General features: G+C 41.5%; 52 non-coding genes across 52 annotated transcripts; all 52 read right to left on the bottom strand.

Annotated features, from left to right (window-relative positions):
* Positions 1-449: 449 nt before the first annotated feature.
* TRNAV-CAC (transfer RNA valine (anticodon CAC)) lies at positions 450-522 on the bottom strand. Its single transcript has one exon. It is a non-coding gene; the product is annotated as a tRNA-Val (tRNA).
* Positions 523-608: 86 nt separating this feature from the next.
* TRNAV-AAC (transfer RNA valine (anticodon AAC)) lies at positions 609-681 on the bottom strand. Its single transcript has one exon. It is a non-coding gene; the product is annotated as a tRNA-Val (tRNA).
* A 417-nt stretch (positions 682-1,098) lies between these two features.
* On the bottom strand, positions 1,099-1,171 carry TRNAV-UAC (transfer RNA valine (anticodon UAC)). The gene has a single exon. It is a non-coding gene; the product is annotated as a tRNA-Val (tRNA).
* Positions 1,172-1,396: 225 nt separating this feature from the next.
* TRNAV-CAC (transfer RNA valine (anticodon CAC)) lies at positions 1,397-1,469 on the bottom strand. The gene has a single exon. It is a non-coding gene; the product is annotated as a tRNA-Val (tRNA).
* A 225-nt stretch (positions 1,470-1,694) lies between these two features.
* Positions 1,695-1,767, bottom strand: TRNAV-CAC (transfer RNA valine (anticodon CAC)). Its single transcript has one exon. It is a non-coding gene; the product is annotated as a tRNA-Val (tRNA).
* Positions 1,768-1,853: 86 nt separating this feature from the next.
* On the bottom strand, positions 1,854-1,926 carry TRNAV-AAC (transfer RNA valine (anticodon AAC)). The gene has a single exon. It is a non-coding gene; the product is annotated as a tRNA-Val (tRNA).
* Positions 1,927-2,342: 416 nt separating this feature from the next.
* On the bottom strand, positions 2,343-2,415 carry TRNAV-UAC (transfer RNA valine (anticodon UAC)). The gene has a single exon. It is a non-coding gene; the product is annotated as a tRNA-Val (tRNA).
* A 225-nt stretch (positions 2,416-2,640) lies between these two features.
* Positions 2,641-2,713, bottom strand: TRNAV-CAC (transfer RNA valine (anticodon CAC)). Its single transcript has one exon. It is a non-coding gene; the product is annotated as a tRNA-Val (tRNA).
* An 86-nt stretch (positions 2,714-2,799) lies between these two features.
* TRNAV-AAC (transfer RNA valine (anticodon AAC)) lies at positions 2,800-2,872 on the bottom strand. Its single transcript has one exon. It is a non-coding gene; the product is annotated as a tRNA-Val (tRNA).
* Positions 2,873-3,288: 416 nt separating this feature from the next.
* TRNAV-UAC (transfer RNA valine (anticodon UAC)) lies at positions 3,289-3,361 on the bottom strand. Its single transcript has one exon. It is a non-coding gene; the product is annotated as a tRNA-Val (tRNA).
* A 225-nt stretch (positions 3,362-3,586) lies between these two features.
* Positions 3,587-3,659, bottom strand: TRNAV-CAC (transfer RNA valine (anticodon CAC)). Its single transcript has one exon. It is a non-coding gene; the product is annotated as a tRNA-Val (tRNA).
* Positions 3,660-3,745: 86 nt separating this feature from the next.
* Positions 3,746-3,818, bottom strand: TRNAV-AAC (transfer RNA valine (anticodon AAC)). Its single transcript has one exon. It is a non-coding gene; the product is annotated as a tRNA-Val (tRNA).
* A 714-nt stretch (positions 3,819-4,532) lies between these two features.
* On the bottom strand, positions 4,533-4,605 carry TRNAV-CAC (transfer RNA valine (anticodon CAC)). Its single transcript has one exon. It is a non-coding gene; the product is annotated as a tRNA-Val (tRNA).
* Positions 4,606-4,691: 86 nt separating this feature from the next.
* Positions 4,692-4,764, bottom strand: TRNAV-AAC (transfer RNA valine (anticodon AAC)). Its single transcript has one exon. It is a non-coding gene; the product is annotated as a tRNA-Val (tRNA).
* Positions 4,765-5,181: 417 nt separating this feature from the next.
* TRNAV-UAC (transfer RNA valine (anticodon UAC)) lies at positions 5,182-5,254 on the bottom strand. Its single transcript has one exon. It is a non-coding gene; the product is annotated as a tRNA-Val (tRNA).
* A 225-nt stretch (positions 5,255-5,479) lies between these two features.
* Positions 5,480-5,552, bottom strand: TRNAV-CAC (transfer RNA valine (anticodon CAC)). The gene has a single exon. It is a non-coding gene; the product is annotated as a tRNA-Val (tRNA).
* Positions 5,553-5,638: 86 nt separating this feature from the next.
* On the bottom strand, positions 5,639-5,711 carry TRNAV-AAC (transfer RNA valine (anticodon AAC)). Its single transcript has one exon. It is a non-coding gene; the product is annotated as a tRNA-Val (tRNA).
* Positions 5,712-6,127: 416 nt separating this feature from the next.
* On the bottom strand, positions 6,128-6,200 carry TRNAV-UAC (transfer RNA valine (anticodon UAC)). The gene has a single exon. It is a non-coding gene; the product is annotated as a tRNA-Val (tRNA).
* Positions 6,201-6,425: 225 nt separating this feature from the next.
* On the bottom strand, positions 6,426-6,498 carry TRNAV-CAC (transfer RNA valine (anticodon CAC)). The gene has a single exon. It is a non-coding gene; the product is annotated as a tRNA-Val (tRNA).
* An 86-nt stretch (positions 6,499-6,584) lies between these two features.
* TRNAV-AAC (transfer RNA valine (anticodon AAC)) lies at positions 6,585-6,657 on the bottom strand. The gene has a single exon. It is a non-coding gene; the product is annotated as a tRNA-Val (tRNA).
* Positions 6,658-7,073: 416 nt separating this feature from the next.
* Positions 7,074-7,146, bottom strand: TRNAV-UAC (transfer RNA valine (anticodon UAC)). Its single transcript has one exon. It is a non-coding gene; the product is annotated as a tRNA-Val (tRNA).
* A 225-nt stretch (positions 7,147-7,371) lies between these two features.
* Positions 7,372-7,444, bottom strand: TRNAV-CAC (transfer RNA valine (anticodon CAC)). The gene has a single exon. It is a non-coding gene; the product is annotated as a tRNA-Val (tRNA).
* Positions 7,445-7,530: 86 nt separating this feature from the next.
* On the bottom strand, positions 7,531-7,603 carry TRNAV-AAC (transfer RNA valine (anticodon AAC)). The gene has a single exon. It is a non-coding gene; the product is annotated as a tRNA-Val (tRNA).
* Positions 7,604-8,019: 416 nt separating this feature from the next.
* TRNAV-UAC (transfer RNA valine (anticodon UAC)) lies at positions 8,020-8,092 on the bottom strand. Its single transcript has one exon. It is a non-coding gene; the product is annotated as a tRNA-Val (tRNA).
* Positions 8,093-8,318: 226 nt separating this feature from the next.
* On the bottom strand, positions 8,319-8,391 carry TRNAV-CAC (transfer RNA valine (anticodon CAC)). Its single transcript has one exon. It is a non-coding gene; the product is annotated as a tRNA-Val (tRNA).
* An 86-nt stretch (positions 8,392-8,477) lies between these two features.
* TRNAV-AAC (transfer RNA valine (anticodon AAC)) lies at positions 8,478-8,550 on the bottom strand. The gene has a single exon. It is a non-coding gene; the product is annotated as a tRNA-Val (tRNA).
* A 416-nt stretch (positions 8,551-8,966) lies between these two features.
* Positions 8,967-9,039, bottom strand: TRNAV-UAC (transfer RNA valine (anticodon UAC)). Its single transcript has one exon. It is a non-coding gene; the product is annotated as a tRNA-Val (tRNA).
* A 225-nt stretch (positions 9,040-9,264) lies between these two features.
* Positions 9,265-9,337, bottom strand: TRNAV-CAC (transfer RNA valine (anticodon CAC)). Its single transcript has one exon. It is a non-coding gene; the product is annotated as a tRNA-Val (tRNA).
* An 86-nt stretch (positions 9,338-9,423) lies between these two features.
* TRNAV-AAC (transfer RNA valine (anticodon AAC)) lies at positions 9,424-9,496 on the bottom strand. The gene has a single exon. It is a non-coding gene; the product is annotated as a tRNA-Val (tRNA).
* Positions 9,497-9,912: 416 nt separating this feature from the next.
* TRNAV-UAC (transfer RNA valine (anticodon UAC)) lies at positions 9,913-9,985 on the bottom strand. The gene has a single exon. It is a non-coding gene; the product is annotated as a tRNA-Val (tRNA).
* Positions 9,986-10,210: 225 nt separating this feature from the next.
* On the bottom strand, positions 10,211-10,283 carry TRNAV-CAC (transfer RNA valine (anticodon CAC)). Its single transcript has one exon. It is a non-coding gene; the product is annotated as a tRNA-Val (tRNA).
* Positions 10,284-10,369: 86 nt separating this feature from the next.
* TRNAV-AAC (transfer RNA valine (anticodon AAC)) lies at positions 10,370-10,442 on the bottom strand. The gene has a single exon. It is a non-coding gene; the product is annotated as a tRNA-Val (tRNA).
* Positions 10,443-10,858: 416 nt separating this feature from the next.
* Positions 10,859-10,931, bottom strand: TRNAV-UAC (transfer RNA valine (anticodon UAC)). Its single transcript has one exon. It is a non-coding gene; the product is annotated as a tRNA-Val (tRNA).
* A 225-nt stretch (positions 10,932-11,156) lies between these two features.
* TRNAV-CAC (transfer RNA valine (anticodon CAC)) lies at positions 11,157-11,229 on the bottom strand. Its single transcript has one exon. It is a non-coding gene; the product is annotated as a tRNA-Val (tRNA).
* Positions 11,230-11,315: 86 nt separating this feature from the next.
* Positions 11,316-11,388, bottom strand: TRNAV-AAC (transfer RNA valine (anticodon AAC)). The gene has a single exon. It is a non-coding gene; the product is annotated as a tRNA-Val (tRNA).
* Positions 11,389-11,804: 416 nt separating this feature from the next.
* On the bottom strand, positions 11,805-11,877 carry TRNAV-UAC (transfer RNA valine (anticodon UAC)). Its single transcript has one exon. It is a non-coding gene; the product is annotated as a tRNA-Val (tRNA).
* A 225-nt stretch (positions 11,878-12,102) lies between these two features.
* Positions 12,103-12,175, bottom strand: TRNAV-CAC (transfer RNA valine (anticodon CAC)). The gene has a single exon. It is a non-coding gene; the product is annotated as a tRNA-Val (tRNA).
* Positions 12,176-12,261: 86 nt separating this feature from the next.
* Positions 12,262-12,334, bottom strand: TRNAV-AAC (transfer RNA valine (anticodon AAC)). The gene has a single exon. It is a non-coding gene; the product is annotated as a tRNA-Val (tRNA).
* A 714-nt stretch (positions 12,335-13,048) lies between these two features.
* TRNAV-CAC (transfer RNA valine (anticodon CAC)) lies at positions 13,049-13,121 on the bottom strand. Its single transcript has one exon. It is a non-coding gene; the product is annotated as a tRNA-Val (tRNA).
* Positions 13,122-13,696: 575 nt separating this feature from the next.
* Positions 13,697-13,769, bottom strand: TRNAV-UAC (transfer RNA valine (anticodon UAC)). The gene has a single exon. It is a non-coding gene; the product is annotated as a tRNA-Val (tRNA).
* A 225-nt stretch (positions 13,770-13,994) lies between these two features.
* Positions 13,995-14,067, bottom strand: TRNAV-CAC (transfer RNA valine (anticodon CAC)). The gene has a single exon. It is a non-coding gene; the product is annotated as a tRNA-Val (tRNA).
* An 86-nt stretch (positions 14,068-14,153) lies between these two features.
* On the bottom strand, positions 14,154-14,226 carry TRNAV-AAC (transfer RNA valine (anticodon AAC)). The gene has a single exon. It is a non-coding gene; the product is annotated as a tRNA-Val (tRNA).
* A 714-nt stretch (positions 14,227-14,940) lies between these two features.
* On the bottom strand, positions 14,941-15,013 carry TRNAV-CAC (transfer RNA valine (anticodon CAC)). Its single transcript has one exon. It is a non-coding gene; the product is annotated as a tRNA-Val (tRNA).
* An 86-nt stretch (positions 15,014-15,099) lies between these two features.
* TRNAV-AAC (transfer RNA valine (anticodon AAC)) lies at positions 15,100-15,172 on the bottom strand. Its single transcript has one exon. It is a non-coding gene; the product is annotated as a tRNA-Val (tRNA).
* Positions 15,173-15,588: 416 nt separating this feature from the next.
* Positions 15,589-15,661, bottom strand: TRNAV-UAC (transfer RNA valine (anticodon UAC)). Its single transcript has one exon. It is a non-coding gene; the product is annotated as a tRNA-Val (tRNA).
* A 225-nt stretch (positions 15,662-15,886) lies between these two features.
* TRNAV-CAC (transfer RNA valine (anticodon CAC)) lies at positions 15,887-15,959 on the bottom strand. Its single transcript has one exon. It is a non-coding gene; the product is annotated as a tRNA-Val (tRNA).
* An 86-nt stretch (positions 15,960-16,045) lies between these two features.
* Positions 16,046-16,118, bottom strand: TRNAV-AAC (transfer RNA valine (anticodon AAC)). Its single transcript has one exon. It is a non-coding gene; the product is annotated as a tRNA-Val (tRNA).
* A 416-nt stretch (positions 16,119-16,534) lies between these two features.
* Positions 16,535-16,607, bottom strand: TRNAV-UAC (transfer RNA valine (anticodon UAC)). Its single transcript has one exon. It is a non-coding gene; the product is annotated as a tRNA-Val (tRNA).
* A 384-nt stretch (positions 16,608-16,991) lies between these two features.
* TRNAV-AAC (transfer RNA valine (anticodon AAC)) lies at positions 16,992-17,064 on the bottom strand. Its single transcript has one exon. It is a non-coding gene; the product is annotated as a tRNA-Val (tRNA).
* A 416-nt stretch (positions 17,065-17,480) lies between these two features.
* Positions 17,481-17,553, bottom strand: TRNAV-UAC (transfer RNA valine (anticodon UAC)). The gene has a single exon. It is a non-coding gene; the product is annotated as a tRNA-Val (tRNA).
* A 225-nt stretch (positions 17,554-17,778) lies between these two features.
* TRNAV-CAC (transfer RNA valine (anticodon CAC)) lies at positions 17,779-17,851 on the bottom strand. The gene has a single exon. It is a non-coding gene; the product is annotated as a tRNA-Val (tRNA).
* An 86-nt stretch (positions 17,852-17,937) lies between these two features.
* TRNAV-AAC (transfer RNA valine (anticodon AAC)) lies at positions 17,938-18,010 on the bottom strand. The gene has a single exon. It is a non-coding gene; the product is annotated as a tRNA-Val (tRNA).
* Between the last annotated feature and the right edge of the window lie 408 nt (positions 18,011-18,418).

Genomic DNA, 18,418 nt, shown 5'->3' with positions numbered 1-18,418 from the left:
TCAGGTGTTACTTGAACTAGAAAAACGTATACAATGTCAAAAACACACACTCTTGACAAAAACAGACGCATGTAGAAATCATCAAAGGGGTAAAAATGATGCTGATTACATCAACAATATACACTTGTGATCAAAATAAAGAGAAACCGCATGCTTCTGCCCGGGATCGAACCGGAGACCTTTCGCGCGTAAAGCGAACGTGATAACCACTACACTACAGAAACTAGATAACAGACGTTACTGGGCTCACGACAAGCAATCGAGATCAAGAACTGAAAGTCAATAGCTTTGTCAGCAAAGCATTATGGCATGTTTCTGCCCAGTTTTGAACTGGGGACCTTTCGCGTGTTAGGCGAATGTGATAACCACTACACTACAGAAACGGAACGAAAAAGGTTACTGTGGTCATGGCAAGGAATAAAGATCAAGGATTGAAAGTCAAAATGCATTGTTTCTGCCCAGTTTCGAACTGGGGACCTTTCGCGTGTGAGGCGAACGTGATAACCACTACACTACAGAAACTAGATGAAAGACATTACTGGGCTCACGACAAGCAATCGAGATCAAGAACTGAAAGTCAATAGCTTTGTCAGCAAAGCATAATGGCGTGTTTCTGCCCAGTTTTGAACTGGGGACCTTTCGCGTGTTAGGCGAACGTGATAACCACTACACTACAGAAACTCCGTGCTAAGCTCAAACTGTTCAAACACACCGAAATGAAATTGAAAAAAAATGATCCAGCCAAACTCAACAGGTCTTCCTCTATGTCTGAACACAGGACAAAGTGCACTTTTCAACCAAGGAACCTTTCATTTGTCAGACTACTGAAAAAAAGAAAAAACATGGAAACAAAACCATTTTGCAAAAAAAAAATCTCATGCCTTTGTCCAAAAGCCAAAAAGAAAGAGAAAAAGCAAGTAGATGCCTGCTTTCGCACCTTGATCCTATCAGGTGTTACTTGAACTAGAAAAACGTATACAATGTCAAAAACACACACTCTTGACAAAAGCAGACGCATGTAGAAATCATCAAAGGGGTAAAAATGATGCTGATTACATCAACAATATACACTTGTGATCAAAATAAAGAGAAACCGCATGCTTCTGCCCGGGATCGAACCGGAGACCTTTCGCGTGTAAAGCGAACGTGATAACCACTACACTACAGAAACTAGATAACAGACGTTACTGGGCTCACGACAAGCAATCGAGATCAAGAACTGAAAGTCAATAGCTTTGTCAGCAAAGCATTATGGCATGTTTCTGCCCAGTTTTGAACTGGGGACCTTTCGCGTGTTAGGCGAATGTGATAACCACTACACTACAGAAACGGAACGAAAAAGGTTACTGTGGTCATGGCAAGGAATAAAGATCAAGGATTGAAAGTCAAAATGCATTGTTTCTGCCCAGTTTCGAACTGGGGACCTTTCGCGTGTGAGGCGAACGTGATAACCACTACACTACAGAAACTAGATGAAAGACGTTACTGGGCTCACGACAAGCAATCGAGATCAAGGACTGAAAGTCAATAGCTTTGTCAGCAAAGCATTATGGCATGTTTCTGCCCAGTTTTGAACTGGGGACCTTTCGCGTGTTAGGCGAATGTGATAACCACTACACTACAGAAACGGAACGAAAAAGGTTACTGTGGTCATGGCAAGGAATAAAGATCAAGGATTGAAAGTCAAAATGCATTGTTTCTGCCCAGTTTCGAACTGGGGACCTTTCGCGTGTGAGGCGAACGTGATAACCACTACACTACAGAAACTAGATGAAAGACGTTACTGGGCTCACGACAAGCAATCGAGATCAAGAACTGAAAGTCAATAGCTTTGTCAGCAAAGCATTATGGCGTGTTTCTGCCCAGTTTTGAACTGGGGACCTTTCGCGTGTTAGGCGAACGTGATAACCACTACACTACAGAAACTCCGTGCTAAGCTCAAACTGTTCAAACACACCGAAATGAAATTGAAAAAAAATGATCCAGCCAAACTCAACAGGTCTTCCTCTATGTCTGAACACAGGACAAAGTGCACTTTTCAACCAAGGAACCTTTCATTTGTCAGACTACTGAAAAAAAGAAAAAACATGGAAACAAAACCATTTTGCAAAAAAAAATCTCATGCCTTTGTCCAAAAGCCAAAAAGAAAGAGAAAAAGCAAGTAGATGCCTGCTTTCGCACCTTGATCCTATCAGGTGTTGCTTGAACTAGAAAAACGTATACAATGTCAAAAACACACACTCTTGACAAAAGCAGACGCATGTAGAAATCATCAAAGGGGTAAAAATGATGCTGATTACATCAACAATATACACTTGTGATCAAAATAAAGAGAAACCGCATGCTTCTGCCCGGGATCGAACCGGAGACCTTTCGCGTGTAAAGCGAACGTGATAACCACTACACTACAGAAACTAGATAACAGACGTTACTGGGCTCACGACAAGCAATCGAGATCAAGAACTGAAAGTCAATAGCTTTGTCAGCAAAGCATTATGGCATGTTTCTGCCCAGTTTTGAACTGGGGACCTTTCGCGTGTTAGGCGAATGTGATAACCACTACACTACAGAAACGGAACGAAAAAGGTTACTGTGGTCATGGCAAGGAATAAAGATCAAGGATTGAAAGTCAAAATGCATTGTTTCTGCCCAGTTTCGAACTGGGGACCTTTCGCGTGTGAGGCGAACGTGATAACCACTACACTACAGAAACTAGATGAAAGACGTTACTGGGCTCACGACAAGCAATCGAGATCAAGAACTGAAAGTCAATAGCTTTGTCAGCAAAGCATAATGGCGTGTTTCTGCCCAGTTTTGAACTGGGGACCTTTCGCGTGTTAGGCGAACGTGATAACCACTACACTACAGAAACTCCGTGCTAAGCTCAAACTGTTCAAACACACCGAAATGAAATTGAAAAAAAATGATCCAGCCAAACTCAACAGGTCTTCCTCTATGTCTGAACACAGGACAAAGTGCACTTTTCAACCAAGGAACCTTTCATTTGTCAGACTACTGAAAAAAAGAAAAAACATGGAAACAAAACCATTTTGCAAAAAAAAATCTCATGCCTTTGTCCAAAAGCCAAAAAGAAAGAGAAAAAGCAAGTAGATGCCTGCTTTCGCACCTTGATCCTATCAGGTGTTACTTGAACTAGAAAAACGTATACAATGTCAAAAACACACACTCTTGACAAAAGCAGACGCATGTAGAAATCATCAAAGGGGTAAAAATGATGCTGATTACATCAACAATATACACTTGTGATCAAAATAAAGAGAAACCGCATGCTTCTGCCCGGGATCGAACCGGAGACCTTTCGCGTGTAAAGCGAACGTGATAACCACTACACTACAGAAACTAGATAACAGACGTTACTGGGCTCACGACAAGCAATCGAGATCAAGAACTGAAAGTCAATAGCTTTGTCAGCAAAGCATTATGGCATGTTTCTGCCCAGTTTTGAACTGGGGACCTTTCGCGTGTTAGGCGAATGTGATAACCACTACACTACAGAAACGGAACGAAAAAGGTTACTGTGGTCATGGCAAGGAATAAAGATCAAGGATTGAAAGTCAAAATGCATTGTTTCTGCCCAGTTTCGAACTGGGGACCTTTCGCGTGTGAGGCGAACGTGATAACCACTACACTACAGAAACTAGATGAAAGACGTTACTGGGCTCACGACAAGCAATCGAGATCAAGAACTGAAAGTCAATAGCTTTGTCAGCAAAGCATAATGGCGTGTTTCTGCCCAGTTTTGAACTGGGGACCTTTCGCGTGTTAGGCGAACGTGATAACCACTACACTACAGAAACTCCGTGCTAAGCTCAAACTGTTCAAACACACCGAAATGAAATTGAAAAAAAATGATCCAGCCAAACTCAACAGGTCTTCCTCTATGTCTGAACACAGGACAAAGTGCACTTTTCAACCAAGGAACCTTTCATTTGTCAGACTACTGAAAAAAAGAAAAAACATGGAAACAAAACCATTTTGCAAAAAAAAATCTCATGCCTTTGTCCAAAAGCCAAAAAGAAAGAGAAAAAGCAAGTAGATGCCTGCTTTCGCACCTTGATCCTATCAGGTGTTACTTGAACTAGAAAAACGTATACAATGTCAAAAACACACACTCTTGACAAAAGCAGACGCATGTAGAAATCATCAAAGGGGTAAAAATGATGCTGATTACATCAACAATATACATTTGTGATCAAAATAAAGAGAAACCGCATGCTTCTGCCCGGGATCGAACCGGAGACCTTTCGCATGTAAAGCGAACGTGATAACCACTACACTACAGAAACTAGATAACAGACGTTACTGGGCTCACGACAAGCAATCGAGATCAAGAACTGAAAGTCAATAGCTTTGTCAGCAAAGCATTATGGCATGTTTCTGCCCAGTTTTGAACTGGGGACCTTTCGCGTGTTAGGCGAATGTGATAACCACTACACTACAGAAACGGAACGAAAAAGGTTACTGTGGTCATGGCAAGGAATAAAGATCAAGGATTGAAAGTCAAAATGCATTGTTTCTGCCCAGTTTCGAACTGGGGACCTTTCGCGTGTGAGGCGAACGTGATAACCACTACACTACAGAAACTAGATGAAAGACGTTACTGGGCTCACGACAAGCAATCGAGATCAAGAACTGAAAGTCAATAGCTTTGTCAGCAAAGCATAATGGCGTGTTTCTGCCCAGTTTTGAACTGGGGACCTTTCGCGTGTTAGGCGAACGTGATAACCACTACACTACAGAAACTCCGTGCTAAGCTCAAACTGTTCAAACACACCGAAATGAAATTGAAAAAAAATGATCCAGCCAAACTCAACAGGTCTTCCTCTATGTCTGAACACAGGACAAAGTGCACTTTTCAACCAAGGAACCTTTCATTTGTCAGACTACTGAAAAAAAGAAAAAACATGGAAACAAAACCATTTTGCAAAAAAAAAATCTCATGCCTTTGTCCAAAAGCCAAAAAGAAAGAGAAAAAGCAAGTAGATGCCTGCTTTCGCACCTTGATCCTATCAGGTGTTACTTGAACTAGAAAAACGTATACAATGTCAAAAACACACACTCTTGACAAAAGCAGACGCATGTAGAAATCATCAAAGGGGTAAAAATGATGCTGATTACATCAACAATATACACTTGTGATCAAAATAAAGAGAAACCGCATGCTTCTGCCCGGGATCGAACCGGAGACCTTTCGCGTGTAAAGCGAACGTGATAACCACTACACTACAGAAACTAGATAACAGACGTTACTGGGCTCACGACAAGCAATCGAGATCAAGAACTGAAAGTCAATAGCTTTGTCAGCAAAGCATTATGGCATGTTTCTGCCCAGTTTTGAACTGGGGACCTTTCGCGTGTTAGGCGAATGTGATAACCACTACACTACAGAAACGGAACGAAAAAGGTTACTGTGGTCATGGCAAGGAATAAAGATCAAGGATTGAAAGTCAAAATGCATTGTTTCTGCCCAGTTTCGAACTGGGGACCTTTCGCGTGTGAGGCGAACGTGATAACCACTACACTACAGAAACTAGATGAAAGACGTTACTGGGCTCACGACAAGCAATCGAGATCAAGAACTGAAAGTCAATAGCTTTGTCAGCAAAGCATAATGGCGTGTTTCTGCCCAGTTTTGAACTGGGGACCTTTCGCGTGTTAGGCGAACGTGATAACCACTACACTACAGAAACTCCGTGCTAAGCTCAAACTGTTCAAACACACCGAAATGAAATTGAAAAAAAATGATCCAGCCAAACTCAATAGGTCTTCCTCTATGTCTGAACACAGGACAAAGTGCACTTTTCAACCAAGGAACCTTTCATTTGTCAGACTACTGAAAAAAAGAAAAAACATGGAAACAAAACCATTTTGCAAAAAAAAATCTCATGCCTTTGTCCAAAAGCCAAAAAGAAAGAGAAAAAGCAAGTAGATGCCTGCTTTCGCACCTTGATCCTATCAGGTGTTACTTGAACTAGAAAAACGTATACAATGTCAAAAACACACACTCTTGACAAAAGCAGACGCATGTAGAAATCATCAAAGGGGTAAAAATGATGCTGATTACATCAACAATATACACTTGTGATCAAAATAAAGAGAAACCGCATGCTTCTGCCCGGGATCGAACCGGAGACCTTTCGCGTGTAAAGCGAACGTGATAACCACTACACTACAGAAACTAGATAACAGACGTTACTGGGCTCACGACAAGCAATCGAGATCAAGAACTGAAAGTCAATAGCTTTGTCAGCAAAGCATTATGGCATGTTTCTGCCCAGTTTTGAACTGGGGACCTTTCGCGTGTTAGGCGAATGTGATAACCACTACACTACAGAAACGGAACGAAAAAGGTTACTGTGGTCATGGCAAGGAATAAAGATCAAGGATTGAAAGTCAAAATGCATTGTTTCTGCCCAGTTTCGAACTGGGGACCTTTCGCGTGTGAGGCGAACGTGATAACCACTACACTACAGAAACTAGATGAAAGACGTTACTGGGCTCACGACAAGCAATCGAGATCAAGAACTGAAAGTCAATAGCTTTGTCAGCAAAGCATAATGGCGTGTTTCTGCCCAGTTTTGAACTGGGGACCTTTCGCGTGTTAGGCGAACGTGATAACCACTACACTACAGAAACTCCGTGCTAAGCTCAAACTGTTCAAACACACCGAAATGAAATTGAAAAAAAATGATCCAGCCAAACTCAACAGGTCTTCCTCTATGTCTGAACACAGGACAAAGTGCACTTTTCAACCAAGGAACCTTTCATTTGTCAGACTACTGAAAAAAAGAAAAAACATGGAAACAAAACCATTTTGCAAAAAAAAATCTCATGCCTTTGTCCAAAAGCCAAAAAGAAAGAGAAAAAGCAAGTAGATGCCTGCTTTCGCACCTTGATCCTATCAGGTGTTACTTGAACTAGAAAAACGTATACAATGTCAAAAACACACACTCTTGACAAAAGCAGACGCATGTAGAAATCATCAAAGGGGTAAAAATGATGCTGATTACATCAACAATATACACTTGTGATCAAAATAAAGAGAAACCGCATGCTTCTGCCCGGGATCGAACCGGAGACCTTTCGCGTGTAAAGCGAACGTGATAACCACTACACTACAGAAACTAGATAACAGACGTTACTGGGCTCACGACAAGCAATCGAGATCAAGAACTGAAAGTCAATAGCTTTGTCAGCAAAGCATTATGGCATGTTTCTGCCCAGTTTTGAACTGGGGACCTTTCGCGTGTTAGGCGAATGTGATAACCACTACACTACAGAAACGGAACGAAAAAGGTTACTGTGGTCATGGCAAGGAATAAAGATCAAGGATTGAAAGTCAAAATGCATTGTTTCTGCCCAGTTTCGAACTGGGGACCTTTCGCGTGTGAGGCGAACGTGATAACCACTACACTACAGAAACTAGATGAAAGACGTTACTGGGCTCACGACAAGCAATCGAGATCAAGAACTGAAAGTCAATAGCTTTGTCAGCAAAGCATAATGGCGTGTTTCTGCCCAGTTTTGAACTGGGGACCTTTCGCGTGTTAGGCGAACGTGATAACCACTACACTACAGAAACTCCGTGCTAAGCTCAAACTGTTCAAACACACCGAAATGAAATTGAAAAAAAATGATCCAGCCAAACTCAACAGGTCTTCCTCTATGTCTGAACACAGGACAAAGTGCACTTTTCAACCAAGGAACCTTTCATTTGTCAGACTACTGAAAAAAAGAAAAAACATGGAAACAAAACCATTTTGCAAAAAAAAATCTCATGCCTTTGTCCAAAAGCCAAAAAGAAAGAGAAAAAGCAAGTAGATGCCTGCTTTCGCACCTTGATCCTATCAGGTGTTACTTGAACTAGAAAAACGTATACAATGTCAAAAACACACACTCTTGACAAAAGCAGACGCATGTAGAAATCATCAAAGGGGTAAAAATGATGCTGATTACATCAACAATATACACTTGTGATCAAAATAAAGAGAAACCGCATGCTTCTGCCCGGGATCGAACCGGAGACCTTTCGCGTGTAAAGCGAACGTGATAACCACTACACTACAGAAACTAGATAACAGACGTTACTGGGCTCACGACAAGCAATCGAGATCAAGAACTGAAAGTCAATAGCTTTGTCAGCAAAGCATTATGGCATGTTTCTGCCCAGTTTTGAACTGGGGACCTTTGCGCGTGTTAGGCGAATGTGATAACCACTACACTACAGAAACGGAACGAAAAAGGTTACTGTGGTCATGGCAAGGAATAAAGATCAAGGATTGAAAGTCAAAATGCATTGTTTCTGCCCAGTTTCGAACTGGGGACCTTTCGCGTGTGAGGCGAACGTGATAACCACTACACTACAGAAACTAGATGAAAGACGTTACTGGGCTCACGACAAGCAATCGAGATCAAGAACTGAAAGTCAATAGCTTTGTCAGCAAAGCATAATGGCGTGTTTCTGCCCAGTTTTGAACTGGGGACCTTTCGCGTGTTAGGCGAACGTGATAACCACTACACTACAGAAACTCCGTGCTAAGCTCAAACTGTTCAAACACACCGAAATGAAATTGAAAAAAAATGATCCAGCCAAACTCAACAGGTCTTCCTCTATGTCTGAACACAGGACAAAGTGCACTTTTCAACCAAGGAACCTTTCATTTGTCAGACTACTGAAAAAAAGAAAAAACATGGAAACAAAACCATTTTGCAAAAAAAAATCTCATGCCTTTGTCCAAAAGCCAAAAAGAAAGAGAAAAAGCAAGTAGATGCCTGCTTTCGCACCTTGATCCTATCAGGTGTTACTTGAACTAGAAAAACGTATACAATGTCAAAAACACACACTCTTGACAAAAGCAGACGCATGTAGAAATCATCAAAGGGGTAAAAATGATGCTGATTACATCAACAATATACACTTGTGATCAAAAGAAAGAGAAACCGCATGCTTCTGCCCGGGATCGAACCGGAGACCTTTCGCGTGTAAAGCGAACGTGATAACCACTACACTACAGAAACTAGATAACAGACGTTACTGGGCTCACGACAAGCAATCGAGATCAAGAACTGAAAGTCAATAGCTTTGTCAGCAAAGCATTATGGCATGTTTCTGCCCAGTTTTGAACTGGGGACCTTTCGCGTGTTAGGCGAATGTGATAACCACTACACTACAGAAACGGAACGAAAAAGGTTACTGTGGTCATGGCAAGGAATAAAGATCAAGGATTGAAAGTCAAAATGCATTGTTTCTGCCCAGTTTCGAACTGGGGACCTTTCGCGTGTGAGGCGAACGTGATAACCACTACACTACAGAAACTAGATGAAAGACGTTACTGGGCTCACGACAAGCAATCGAGATCAAGAACTGAAAGTCAATAGCTTTGTCAGCAAAGCATAATGGCGTGTTTCTGCCCAGTTTTGAACTGGGGACCTTTCGCGTGTTAGGCGAACGTGATAACCACTACACTACAGAAACTCCGTGCTAAGCTCAAACTGTTCAAACACACCGAAATGAAATTGAAAAAAAATGATCCAGCCAAACTCAACAGGTCTTCCTCTATGTCTGAACACAGGACAAAGTGCACTTTTCAACCAAGGAACCTTTCATTTGTCAGACTACTGAAAAAAAGAAAAAACATGGAAACAAAACCATTTTGCAAAAAAAAATCTCATGCCTTTGTCCAAAAGCCAAAAAGAAAGAGAAAAAGCAAGTAGATGCCTGCTTTCACACCTTGATCCTATCAGGTGTTACTTGAACTAGAAAAACGTATACAATGTCAAAAACACACACTCTTGACAAAAGCAGACGCATGTAGAAATCATCAAAGGGGTAAAAATGATGCTGATTACATCAACAATATACACTTGTGATCAAAAGAAAGAGAAACCGCATGCTTCTGCCCGGGATCGAACCGGAGACCTTTCGCGTGTAAAGCGAACGTGATAACCACTACACTACAGAAACTAGATAACAGACGTTACTGGGCTCACGACAAGCAATCGAGATCAAGAACTGAAAGTCAATAGCTTTGTCAGCAAAGCATTATGGCATGTTTCTGCCCAGTTTTGAACTGGGGACCTTTCGCGTGTTAGGCGAATGTGATAACCACTACACTACAGAAATGGAACGAAAAAGGTTACTGTGGTCATGGCAAGGAATAAAGATCAAGGATTGAAAGTCAAAATGCATTGTTTCTGCCCAGTTTCGAACTGGGGACCTTTCGCGTGTGAGGCGAACGTGATAACCACTACACTACAGAAACTAGATGAAAGACGTTACTGGGCTCACGACAAGCAATCGAGATCAAGAACTGAAAGTCAATAGCTTTGTCAGCAAAGCATAATGGCGTGTTTCTGCCCAGTTTTGAACTGGGGACCTTTCGCGTGTTAGGCGAACGTGATAACCACTACACTACAGAAACTCCGTGCTAAGCTCAAACTGTTCAAACACACCGAAATGAAATTGAAAAAAAATGATCCAGCCAAACTCAACAGGTCTTCCTCTATGTCTGAACACAGGACAAAGTGCACTTTTCAACCAAGGAACCTTTCATTTGTCAGACTACTGAAAAAAAGAAAAAACATGGAAACAAAACCATTTTGCAAAAAAAAATCTCATGCCTTTGTCCAAAAGCCAAAAAGAAAGAGAAAAAGCAAGTAGATGCCTGCTTTCGCACCTTGATCCTATCAGGTGTTACTTGAACTAGAAAAACGTATACAATGTCAAAAACACACACTCTTGACAAAAGCAGACGCATGTAGAAATCATCAAAGGGGTAAAAATGATGCTGATTACATCAACAATATACACTTGTGATCAAAATAAAGAGAAACCGCATGCTTCTGCCCGGGATCGAACCGGAGACCTTTCGCGTGTAAAGCGAACGTGATAACCACTACACTACAGAAACTAGATAACAGACGTTACTGGGCTCACGACAAGCAATCGAGATCAAGAACTGAAAGTCAATAGCTTTGTCAGCAAAGCATTATGGCATGTTTCTGCCCAGTTTTGAACTGGGGACCTTTCGCGTGTTAGGCGAATGTGATAACCACTACACTACAGAAACGGAACGAAAAAGGTTACTGTGGTCATGGCAAGGAATAAAGATCAAGGATTGAAAGTCAAAATGCATTGTTTCTGCCCAGTTTCGAACTGGGGACCTTTCGCGTGTGAGGCGAACGTGATAACCACTACACTACAGAAACTAGATGAAAGACGTTACTGGGCTCACGACAAGCAATCGAGATCAAGAACTGAAAGTCAATAGCTTTGTCAGCAAAGCATAATGGCGTGTTTCTGCCCAGTTTTGAACTGGGGACCTTTCGCGTGTTAGGCGAACGTGATAACCACTACACTACAGAAACTCCGTGCTAAGCTCAAACTGTTCAAACACACCGAAATGAAATTTAAAAAAAATGATCCAGCCAAACTCAACAGGTCTTCCTCTATGTCTGAACACAGGACAAAGTGCACTTTTCAACCAAGGAACCTTTCATTTGTCAGACTACTGAAAAAAAGAAAAAACATGGAAACAAAACCATTTTGCAAAAAAAAATCTCATGCCTTTGTCCAAAAGCCAAAAAGAAAGAGAAAAAGCAAGTAGATGCCTGCTTTCGCACCTTGATCCTATCAGGTGTTACTTGAACTAGAAAAACGTATACAATGTCAAAAACACACACTCTTGACAAAAGCAGACGCATGTAGAAATCATCAAAGGGGTAAAAATGATGCTGATTACATCAACAATATACACTTGTGATCAAAATAAAGAGAAACCGCATGCTTCTGCCCGGGATCGAACCGGAGACCTTTCGCGTGTAAAGCGAACGTGATAACCACTACACTACAGAAACTAGATAACAGACGTTACTGGGCTCACGACAAGCAATCGAGATCAAGAACTGAAAGTCAATAGCTTTGTCAGCAAAGCATTATGGCATGTTTCTGCCCAGTTTTGAACTGGGGACCTTTCGCGTGTTAGGCGAATGTGATAACCACTACACTACAGAAACGGAACGAAAAAGGTTACTGTGGTCATGGCAAGGAATAAAGATCAGGGATTGAAAGTCAAAATGCATTGTTTCTGCCCAGTTTCGAACTGGGGACCTTTCGCGTGTGAGGCGAACGTGATAACCACTACACTACAGAAACTAGATGAAAGACGTTACTGGGCTCACGACAAGCAATCGAGATCAAGAACTGAAAGTCAATAGCTTTGTCAGCAAAGCATAATGGCGTGTTTCTGCCCAGTTTTGAACTGGGGACCTTTCGCGTGTTAGGCGAACGTGATAACCACTACACTACAGAAACTCCGTGCTAAGCTCAAACTGTTCAAACACACCGAAATGAAATTGAAAAAAAATGATCCAGCCAAACTCAACAGGTCTTCCTCTATGTCTGAACACAGGACAAAGTGCACTTTTCAACCAAGGAACCTTTCATTTGTCAGACTACTGAAAAAAAGAAAAAACATGGAAACAAAACCATTTTGCAAAAAAAAATCTCATGCCTTTGTCCAAAAGCCAAAAAGAAAGAGAAAAAGCAAGTAGATGCCTGCTTTCGCACCTTGATCCTATCAGGTGTTACTTGAACTAGAAAAACGTATACAATGTCAAAAACACACACTCTTGACAAAAGCAGACGCATGTAGAAATCATCAAAGGGGTAAAAATGATGCTGATTACATCAACAATATACACTTGTGATCAAAATAAAGAGAAACCGCATGCTTCTGCCCGGGATCGAACCGGAGACCTTTCGCGTGTAAAGCGAACGTGATAACCACTACACTGCAGAAACTAGATAACAGACGTTACTGGGCTCACGACAAGCAATCGAGATCAAGAACTGAAAGTCAATAGCTTTGTCAGCAAAGCATTATGGCATGTTTCTGCCCAGTTTTGAACTGGGGACCTTTCGCGTGTTAGGCGAATGTGATAACCACTACACTACAGAAACGGAACGAAAAAGGTTACTGTGGTCATGGCAAGGAATAAAGATCAAGGATTGAAAGTCAAAATGCATTGTTTCTGCCCAGTTTCGAACTGGGGACCTTTCGCGTGTGAGGCGAACGTGATAACCACTACACTACAGAAACTAGATGAAAGACGTTACTGGGCTCACGACAAGCAATCGAGATCAAGAACTGAAAGTCAATAGCTTTGTCAGCAAAGCATAATGGCGTGTTTCTGCCCAGTTTTGAACTGGGGACCTTTCGCGTGTTAGGCGAACGTGATAACCACTACACTACAGAAGCTCCGTGCTAAGCTCAAACTGTTCAAACACACCGAAATGAAATTGAAAAAAAATGATCCAGCCAAACTCAACAGGTCTTCCTCTATGTCTGAACACAGGACAAAGTGCACTTTTCAACCAAGGAACCTTTCATTTGTCAGACTACTGAAAAAAAGAAAAAACATGGAAACAAAACCATTTTGCAAAAAAAAATCTCATGCCTTTGTCCAAAAGCCAAAAAGAAAGAGAAAAAGCAAGTAGATGCCTGCTTTCGCACCTTGATCCTATCAGGTGTTACTTGAACTAGAAAAACGTATACAATGTCAAAAACACACACTCTTGACAAAAGCAGACGCATGTAGAAATCATCAAAGGGGTAAAAATGATGCTGATTACATCAACAATATACACTTGTGATCAAAATAAAGAAAAACCACATGCTTCTGCCCGGGATCGAACCGGAGACCTTTCGCGTGTAAAGCGAACGTGATAACCACTACACTACAGAAACTAGATAACAGACGTTACTGGGCTCACGACAAGCAATCGAGATCAAGAACTGAAAGTCAATAGCTTTGTCAGCAAAGCATTATGGCATGTTTCTGCCCAGTTTTGAACTGGGGACCTTTCGCGTGTTAGGCGAATGTGATAACCACTACACTACAGAAACGGAACGAAAAAGGTTACTGTGGTCATGGCAAGGAATAAAGATCAAGGATTGAAAGTCAAAATGCATTGTTTCTGCCCAGTTTCGAACTGGGGACCTTTCGCGTGTGAGGCGAACGTGATAACCACTACACTACAGAAACTAGATGAAAGACGTTACTGGGCTCACGACAAGCAATCGAGATCAAGAACTGAAAGTCAATAGCTTTGTCAGCAAAGCATAATGGCGTGTTTCTGCCCAGTTTTGAACTGGGGACCTTTCGCGTGTTAGGCGAACGTGATAACCACTACACTACAGAAACTCCGTGCTAAGCTCAAACTGTTCAAACACACCGAAATGAAATTGAAAAAAAATGATCCAGCCAAACTCAACAGGTCTTCCTCTATGTCTGAACACAGGACAAAGTGCACTTTTCAACCAAGGAACCTTTCATTTGTCAGACTACTGAAAAAAAGAAAAAACATGGAAACAAAACCATTTTGCAAAAAAAAATCTCATGCCTTTGTCCAAAAGCCAAAAAGAAAGAGAAAAAGCAAGTAGATGCCTGCTTTCGCACCTTGATCCTATCAGGTGTTACTTGAACTAGAAAAACGTATACAATGTCAAAAACACACACTCTTGACAAAAGCAGACGCATGTAGAAATCATCAAAGGGGTAAAAATGATGCTGATTACATCAACAATATACACTTGTGATCAAAATAAAGAGAAACCGCATGCTTCTGCCCGGGATCGAACCGGAGACCTTTCGCATGTAAAGCGAACGTGATAACCACTACACTACAGAAACTAGATAACAGACGTTACTGGGCTCACGACAAGCAATCGAGATCAAGAACTGAAAGTCAATAGCTTTGTCAGCAAAGCATTATGGCATGTTTCTGCCCAGTTTTGAACTGGGGACCTTTCGCGTGTTAGGCGAATGTGATAACCACTACACTACAGAAACGGAACGAAAAAGGTTACTGTGGTCATGGCAAGGAATAAAGATCAAGGATTGAAAGTCAAAATGCATTGTTTCTGCCCAGTTTCGAACTGGGGACCTTTCGCGTGTGAGGCGAACGTGATAACCACTACACTACAGAAACTAGATGAAAGACGTTACTGGGCTCACGACAAGCAATCGAGATCAAGAACTGAAAGTCAATAGCTTTGTCAGCAAAGCATAATGGCGTGTTTCTGCCCAGTTTTGAACTGGGGACCTTTCGCGTGTTAGGCGAACGTGATAACCACTACACTACAGAAACTCCGTGCTAAGCTCAAACTGTTCAAACACACCGAAATGAAATTGAAAAAAAATGATCCAGCCAAACTCAACAGGTCTTCCTCTATGTCTGAACACAGGACAAAGTGCACTTTTCAACCAAGGAACCTTTCATTTGTCAGACTACTGAAAAAAAGAAAAAACATGGAAACAAAACCATTTTGCAAAAAAAAATCTCATGCCTTTGTCCAAAAGCCAAAAAGAAAGAGAAAAAGCAAGTAGATGCCTGCTTTCGCACCTTGATCCTATCAGGTGTTACTTGAACTAGAAAAACGTATACAATGTCAAAAACACACACTCTTGACAAAAGCAGACGCATGTAGAAATCATCAAAGGGGTAAAAATGATGCTGATTACATCAACAATATACACTTGTGATCAAAATAAAGAGAAACCGCATGCTTCTGCCCGGGATCGAACCGGAGACCTTTCGCGTGTAAAGCGAACGTGATAACCACTACACTACAGAAACTAGATAACAGACGTTACTGGGCTCACGACAAGCAATCGAGATCAAGAACTGAAAGTCAATAGCTTTGTCAGCAAAGCATTATGGCATGTTTCTGCCCAGTTTTGAACTGGGGACCTTTCGCGTGTTAGGCGAATGTGATAACCACTACACTACAGAAACGGAACGAAAAAGGTTACTGTGGTCATGGCAAGGAATAAAGATCAAGGATTGAAAGTCAAAATGCATTGTTTCTGCCCAGTTTCGAACTGGGGACCTTTCGCGTGTGAGGCGAACGTGATAACCACTACACTACAGAAACTAGATGAAAGACGTTACTGGGCTCACGACAAGCAATCGAGATCAAGAACTGAAAGTCAATAGCTTTGTCAGCAAAGCATAATGGCGTGTTTCTGCCCAGTTTTGAACTGGGGACCTTTCGCGTGTTAGGCGAACGTGATAACCACTACACTACAGAAACTCCGTGCTAAGCTCAAACTGTTCAAACACACCGAAATGAAATTGAAAAAAAATGATCCAGCCAAACTCAACAGGTCTTCCTCTATGTCTGAACACAGGACAAAGTGCACTTTTCAACCAAGGAACCTTTCATTTGTCAGACTACTGAAAAAAAGAAAAAACATGGAAACAAAACCATTTTGCAAAAAAAAATCTCATGCCTTTGTCCAAAAGCCAAAAAGAAAGAGAAAAAGCAAGTAGATGCCTGCTTTCGCACCTTGATCCTATCAGGTGTTACTTGAACTAGAAAAACGTATACAATGTCAAAAACACACACTCTTGACAAAAGCAGACGCATGTAGAAATCATCAAAGGGGTAAAAATGATGCTGATTACATCAACAATATACACTTGTGATCAAAATAAAGAAAAACCACATGCTTCTGCCCGGGATCGAACCGGAGACCTTTCGCGTGTAAAGCGAACGTGATAACCACTACACTACAGAAACTAGATAACAGACGTTACTGGGCTCACGACAAGCAATCGAGATCAAGAACTGAAAGTCAATAGCTTTGTCAGCAAAGCATTATGGCATGTTTCTGCCCAGTTTTGAACTGGGGACCTTTCGCGTGTTAGGCGAATGTGATAACCACTACACTACAGAAACGGAACGAAAAAGGTTACTGTGGTCATGGCAAGGAATAAAGATCAAGGATTGAAAGTCAAAATGCATTTTTTCTGCCCAGTTTCGAACTGGGGACCTTTCGCGTGTGAGGCGAACGTGATAACCACTACACTACAGAAACTAGATGAAAGACGTTACTGGGCTCACGACAAGCAATCGAGATCAAGAACTGAAAGTCAATAGCTTTGTCAGCAAAGCATAATGGCGTGTTTCTGCCCAGTTTTGAACTGGGGACCTTTCGCGTGTTAGGCGAACGTGATAACCACTACACTACAGAAACTCCGTGCTAAGCTCAAACTGTTCAAACACACCGAAATGAAATTGAAAAAAAATGATCCAGCCAAACTCAACAGGTCTTCCTCTATGTCTGAACACAGGACAAAGTGCACTTTTCAACCAAGGAACCTTTCATTTGTCAGACTACTGAAAAAAAGAAAAAACATGGAAACAAAACCATTTTGCAAAAAAAAATCTCATGCCTTTGTCCAAAAGCCAAAAAGAAAGAGAAAAAGCAAGTAGATGCCTGCTTTCGCACCTTGATCCTATCAGGTGTTACTTGAACTAGAAAAACGTATACAATGTCAAAAACACACACTCTTGACAAAAGCAGACGCATGTAGAAATCATCAAAGGGGTAAAAATGATGCTGATTACATCAACAATATACACTTGTGATCAAAATAAAGAGAAACCGCATGCTTCTGCCCGGGATCGAACCGGAGACCTTTCGCGTGTAAAGCGAACGTGATAACCACTACACTACAGAAACTAGATAACAGACGTTACTGGGCTCACGACAAGCAATCGAGATCAAGAACTGAAAGTCAATAGCTTTGTCAGCAAAGCATTATGGCATGTTTCTGCCCAGTTTTGAACTGGGGACCTTTCACGTGTTAGGCGAATGTGATAACCACTACACTACAGAAACGGAACGAAAAAGGTTACTGTGGTCATGGCAAGGAATAAAGATCAAGGATTGAAAGTCAAAATGCATTGTTTCTGCCCAGTTTCGAACTGGGGACCTTTCGCGTGTGAGGCGAACGTGATAACCACTACACTACAGAAACTAGATGAAAGACGTTACTGGGCTCACGACAAGCAATCGAGATCAAGAACTGAAAGTCAATAGCTTTGTCAGCAAAGCATAATGGCGTGTTTCTGCCCAGTTTTGAACTGGGGACCTTTCGCGTGTTAGGCGAACGTGATAACCACTACACTACAGAAACTCCGTGCTAAGCTCAAACTGTTCAAACACACCGAAATGAAATTGAAAAAAAATGATCCAGCCAAACTCAACAGGTCTTCCTCTATGTCTGAACACAGGACAAAGTGCACTTTTCAACCAAGGAACCTTTCATTTGTCAGACTACTGAAAAAAAGAAAAAACATGGAAACAAAACCATTTTGCAAAAAAAAATCTCATGCCTTTGTCCAAAAGCCAAAAAGAAAGAGAAAAAGCAAGTAGATGCCTGCTTTCGCACCTTGATCCTATCAGGTGTTACTTGAACTAGAAAAACGTATACAATGTCAAAAACACACACTCTTGACAAAAGCAGACGCATGTAGAAATCATCAAAGGGGTAAAAATGATGCTGATTACATCAACAATATACACTTGTGATCAAAATAAAGAG

This window comes from Ranitomeya imitator, unplaced genomic scaffold, assembly GCF_032444005.1.
Source record: "Ranitomeya imitator isolate aRanImi1 unplaced genomic scaffold, aRanImi1.pri SCAFFOLD_24, whole genome shotgun sequence".
NCBI classification, from domain to species: domain Eukaryota; kingdom Metazoa; phylum Chordata; class Amphibia; order Anura; family Dendrobatidae; genus Ranitomeya; species Ranitomeya imitator.
The sequence above is the reverse complement of the archived record's forward strand: the minus strand, read 5'-3'. Positions and strand labels throughout refer to the sequence as shown.